The sequence below is a fragment of the Etheostoma spectabile genome, chromosome 13, assembly GCF_008692095.1.
Source record: "Etheostoma spectabile isolate EspeVRDwgs_2016 chromosome 13, UIUC_Espe_1.0, whole genome shotgun sequence".
NCBI classification, from domain to species: domain Eukaryota; kingdom Metazoa; phylum Chordata; class Actinopteri; order Perciformes; family Percidae; genus Etheostoma; species Etheostoma spectabile.
Genome location: NC_045745.1, coordinates 29,340,534 through 29,347,010, shown reverse-complemented (window position 1 = coordinate 29,347,010; position 6,477 = coordinate 29,340,534).

Genomic DNA, 6,477 nt, shown 5'->3' with positions numbered 1-6,477 from the left:
ACTCGAACTCGCTGTGTGAACAATCCTACTGTGAAGGAATAAACTGAACGTTTATACACTACTATCAGCGTCTCCGTCTGAGTGGTGTAACAACAGCGGTAATAATCCTCTGAGCCAGGACTTTTTACCTTCTGTAATGTTCATAATAACCTCTTTGTTTAGGTGTTTACACTTTGCCTTGTCTTTTTCAACTCAATTTCCTCGGCTTGAAATACAAAATGTGTCCATGTTGGCAGGGTTCATTGTTGGCATATACATATACACATATATATATATATATATATATATATATATATTATTATGATTATCTATATATATATATATATATATATATATAATATTATGGCATGCCGTTTAGGAAATAATATATATATATGAAGTTTATCCATCTGAATATATGGAGTGAAGTCTGAATATATTGAATGGAGTCTGAATAATGGAATAAGTCTGAATATATGGAATGGAAGTCTGAATATATGGAATTGAAGTCTGAATATATGAATGAAGTCTGAATATTGGAATGAAATCGATATATGGAATGAAGTCTGAATTATGGAATGAAATCGGATATATGGAATAAAGTCTGATATTGAATGAAAGTCTGAATATATGGAATGAAGTCTGAATATATGGAATGAAAGTCTGAATATATGGAATGAAAGCTGACGTCATTACGGCGCTGGCGCCATCTTGTGTTGTGGCTGATTAATCAGGATGTAACAAATGTGGACGCTATGAGTGAATCGGCTAGGAATCTAGTGTCAGCTATTTTGAGCAATGAAGAGATTATTAACACTCTGGCAAATGCATGTACGGGCCAAAATACTGGTAACCGTATCCAGTGCCCACACCATTAGCTTCCAGTTGAAGTGTTACTTCTGCCGACATCTCCCAAAGAGACTCATAAATTCCTTCAAGAATGATGCATAATGTTCTTTCGGCAACGTTTTGTTGAACAGGATTGCTTATAAGCACTAAGAATGTCGCAATAATGGAAATATGATCCTCAAGGTGACGCTATCTAATTTCCAAACTGTTTGTGTCGTTTGGAGTATGACCAGTTGTTGCAAAAAAAACCTGCAGTTCAACAAAGTATTGGACTATTTCAGCCGATGCCATTTTGTAAATCCATGAATTCAGAAGGTACCTTTGGTGACATTTCTGTCAATTATTCCAACTTTCATTCCATATATCAGACTTCATCCATTATATTCAGACTTCATTCCAATATTCAGACTTATTCTATTCGACTCATTCCATATATTCAGACTTTCATTCCATATTCAGACGTTCATTCCATATATTCAGACTTCTCATATATTCAGACTTCATTCATATATTCAGACTTTCATTCATATATTCAGACTTCATTCCATATATTCAGACTTCATTCCATATATCAGAGTTCATTCCATTATTCAGACTTTCATTCCAATATCAACGTCATCCATATATTAGACTTTCATTCATATATTCAGATGGATAAACTTCATATATAATATTTATTTCCTAAACGGCATGCCATAATATATATATATATTATAATATATATATTATATATATATATTATATATATATAATATACATGTGTGTGTATATGTATATGTGTGTATAATATATATAATAATATAATATATGTTGTGTATGTATGTTATATATTTAGCTTGTGGATGCTTCCACACTATTTGGTCAAAAAGAGCTGAGCTACCAGAAATTGCAACGCTATTGAGAAGGAGTTACGCTACTGCCCAACACTGCAATACAAGATTTTAGCGCCGTGACGGTGGCACAGGTAGCTTATTTAGGCTAATTTTTACAGTTTTTCTCCATTGGTTTGGCTCATTTCTTGAAACAGAAATTACATTCTCAAAACAACATGGACAAACCTCCAAACTACTTGGCAATTGTTCACAACAGAATTGAATTTCTCATTCATTTCATCAAATTGCAAATGCCTAAGTACATGCCTCAATGTCTCAGTACATCTTTCAAATGATTAAGTACAGGTATTCTACATTTAGCACAATTTCCAAGTGAATAGATCTTGCTGATCTAAACTGATTGTTGATTCTCGGTCTAATGGTTGTTCCCTCCAAAACTTGTCAGCATCATTTCATTGTATAAGCCATTACATGCACAATAGTCTGTTCAATTGTCAAAATGAGTCAAGAACATAATACCATGAATACCACATATGAATCCCTTGGAACATTTGATACATTTTTTTTTTTTCACAGCAATTGACAGTCAGGTGAAAGTAGAACTTTACTAACGAAGGAGGAGTTTCACACATCTCAGATGACCAATCAAACAGTATGTTTAGTTACATGACAGGTGCTGTCCAGGACTGTGAATGCTCCCAAACATGTATAGAAAGATCTTGACAATGTAAGACCAGCACAATTTCTGAACATGGAGGCCCCTGGCCAGGTAAATGAACAAGAGCAACTGCCTGCTCGAGTAGGAGGAGGTAGAGGAGGACGAGGAGGAAGAGGAGGAAGAGGAGGAGGAGGAGGAAGGGTGCGTGGTGGTGGAATAGGTCAGGAGAGGGAGGGTGAGGGCGCTGTAGGCTGTATATAATTTTCATAGATTTTTTATTTGTGTGTTTATATTACAGTGTTATGCTGTATACATTTTCTTTTTACTCTGATGTATAGAAGTTACTTTACAGTATGTGTGTGAATGATAATAAAATTCTGTATTACAGTATATATTTTTGTGAAATCCTATTTCTTTTTTCAGTTTTATACACAATTGTATTGTGTAAGCACAAATAAACAGTACAGTAACCATTCGTGAGCTTAGAATTATAAGGTTATATCTCCACTTCTGGTCGACATTGAGTTTTTGACACAATCTGATCCATTAGGTGTTTATTACAGGAATGCCTGTGTGGTGTTATTTTTGTAAAAAACAATAAAAATAAAAAGATTACATGTAATAGATAAGGCTATAATAGAAGATTATACTACATGACGGTTTTGTCAGCTGGGATGTAAAAACTTTGATGCTCAATATCTCAGAAGTACCCTAAACGGAGATAGAACCTTACAATTCTAAGCTCACGCATTGTCGGGTTGTCCCCGTTGTTACTGAAGGACTGGGCTAAGACTGAAAGGTGGATATGAGGGATATTTCCATGTCCTCTGCCATAGGGACAACATATCTAAACATTCTGACTTGCAGTGCTTACATAATGCTAAAGGGACAAAGCATTTTGGGGGCACTGACTGGTTACATGAGAAGGAAATTTAGTTTTGACACATGAGAGAACTGTTTTGGGAGAGGTAGGAGCTTTTGCAGGTGAACCACGGTGTTGTGCCGAACCATCCACGTTATTTTGGCAAAAGCACCAAGAGTGTGGAGAACGTCCGGTCTGTTTGGAGAAATGAGCGAAGCAATTGAGAAGGATCTTTGCCATTTTGGTGGCACTGACTCTTTATATGAGAAATGAATTTAGTTTTGAAGCATGAGTGAACTGTTTTGGGAGAGGTGTGAGCTTTTGCAAGTGAGCTATAGTGTTGTGCTAAACTGTAAGAACGTTTTGCCAAATGATCTTAGAGTTTTGAGAATGTAATTTCTGTTTCAAGAAATGAGCCAAACCAATGGAGAAAAACTGTAATTTGCCAGAAGGTGTCACATTGACAAATGCCAGTTTAACCGGTTAGCATAAAATCAAACCGGTTTACCCTCGTCCAGCACACCGATGAAACTGGAAATTGACCAAACTCTAACAAACATTAGGCTGAATCGATCACTGGCGAACACCGCCTGGTGCATGCCGGTTAGATTTGTGTCCCACTTGATCCAAGGCGGCCACAGTTTTTAGAACCAGGCGCTGCAGTGGCTCTCCGTAAACTAAAAGCCCCAGGGAATGATGGGAAACGCGTCGCTCTTAGCTGATCTAACAGCTGATTGGTTCAGAATTGACTCTGTATAAACTTTTTGTTTTTTTTTAAATTTGAGAGATTTTAATTGCTAGTGTTCAATTTGAAGGCTTCTTCTGTTAACAGAGCACATGTTGTGTGATGGTTATTATGATTATTTAGTATTTAGTAGTCGTTGTAGATCTCTACAGTCTGTGTGGTGTGTGTGTGTGTGTGTGTGTGTGTGTGTGTGTGTGTGTGTGTGTGTGCGTGTGTATATATATGTATATATATATATGCGTGTGAGCCTAGTGTTTTGGGGTTTGTGTGTTACATGTTGTTGTACATGAAGCACTTTCCAAAAATGGTTAAAGCAAACAATATTTCAACTGATAGAAAAAAGGGATACATAAACAGAGAGATAAATAGGCAACATGCCCTTAAAGGGCAACTAATTACTAACTAATTACCAGCAAAGGGATGCGGAAATAATTTCCTTTCACATAGTATTTATATCAAAAATAAATGCAGCGCTCAAGATCAAGTGACCCAAGCAGAAGTAGAGTTAACTTCAGCAGAAGTCAGTTCTTTACTCAGCCGCTGTATGACAGATATAGCCTACATTGAAATGTGTGTATTTATTAAACCCATGAATCAATTTAACAGTCAATTTGTGGGTCATGTTTGGGATTAACCTGCCTCATATTAAAGAGATTGGAAAACACTTTTTATATTTGAAGTAAGTGTTGCTGCTTATTCACTTTTTTCATCAAGACTTCCATCGACGTAGCTGCAGAGCAGCCCATCCATAGCAAAATAAAGGTTTTAAAGCATTTCCCCATCATTTGTTAAAGAGTAGATCTTTTTAAATTGCAGGTGGGTTACAAAATTTGACCATAGTTATCTGTTAGTAATGAAATGTAGCCCACTGTTACTGCATGAAAGTAGGTCTATACTTTAAGATGCATGAGTGTGCTGGGATTGCATTCATATTCCATCACTGATGCCCTTGGCAAAATGAGTGACTGTAAAGAGAAATTTGTTTCATATCCTCAAGGCGATTACACAATATTGTATCAGCGGAAATCTCTTCTGTTTTACTGTGTTGTGCTGTATTGTGTACCTTGCATTTATTCAACCTAATAGTTTGCTCTTCTTTACCTACGTAGGTAACAGGTAAAGAGGTTTGCATGAGGTTGATATGACACTGTCATAACCATGACATGACACTGGTCATGAACATGAAGGAGTCTGAATGTTTATGAATGTTGTCATTCGGTAAAATGTAGCCATTTTAATGCAAGTTAGTTTTTTTTGATATGTTTGTGTTATGACACTTTACATTAAGCCAGCCAGTATAACCTCTCATAAATACGTCATAGCAGGCCTAATTATCAAACTTAAAGAAACTACTTAGCTTTATGTGTTAACATCACATTGCATTTTCATCAGGGGTTAGTTTTACTTTGGGCAGTCATAAATATTTGTCATTGACCTCAAGTAAAGTGGAACCATGTGGACTTGTCATTAAGACATGAGAAGTTATAAGACCAGTTTGACAACAGTGAATACAGCACTGAGGTGATTCAAGGATTTTTTGACAGATAATTTAGGCTTTAGGCTACTTGTTGCTAAAGTTAATTTAATAATCCCCAGTGGGGAAATTACAATTTACACTCTGCGCACACACTTTGTTAGTAATCACACACAGGCCTGAACTACACACACACATATGCTCAGGTCCTATACATGCGCTAATGAAGAGATGTCAGAGTGAGTGGGCTGCCAGATGAAGCAGCGCCCTGAGCAGTTGGGGGGGGGGGGACAGTGCATTGCTCAAGAGCACCTGGCAGTGCCCAGGGGGTAAAGTGGCATCTCTCCAGCCACCAGTCCACACTCTGTGGTTTTTGGTCCATACGGGGAGTTGAACCAGTAACCCTCCGGTTCCCAACTCAACTCCCTACGGACTGAGCTACTGCCACCCCAAGTTACCGCTAACTTTAGTCAGGTGCCATTAGCTAGTTAGCTTAGTTAGCCAAACAGCTGCCTCACCCTCAGTATGCAAGGAGCCAAACCCGAAGAAAAACCCGTTTGGTAACTTTGACAGTCCGTGACAGGCACGCAAAGGAAATAATAAGTGAGCTTGCATGAGAGAAGTTGACGGTAGGATGCCTGAGAAACAAAACTACAGGCCCAAGCATACAAAAGGATAGTCTTCTTGACTGACCTTATGCCATAGCTACATGTGCCAATTAGGATTTAGCAACATATGAATACAATATGCTGACAGTTGTTGAGTTGTTTGCTTATGTTTCCAGGCAACTGTCAATCAAATATAGTTAAACCAAATCCACACAGAGGTGTGAATGATTTAACAACAAGCTGTGTCCCTGTCTCCCACAGCTATGGAGGGAAAGTAGTCCTGGTCAGTGGTGAATCTCAGATCTTTTACTTTCTGGGTCCTTTATTTCCTCCGTGCTCCGGTCACCTGCTTCCTCCAGTTTGTCTGTCAATCCTCTCTTGGACCCAGCTTCACTGCGGTATTTAAGGACAAGTTGCTTGGATGCTGCATGGAAAATTAACAATTAGCCTGAATACTCACAGATGCGTC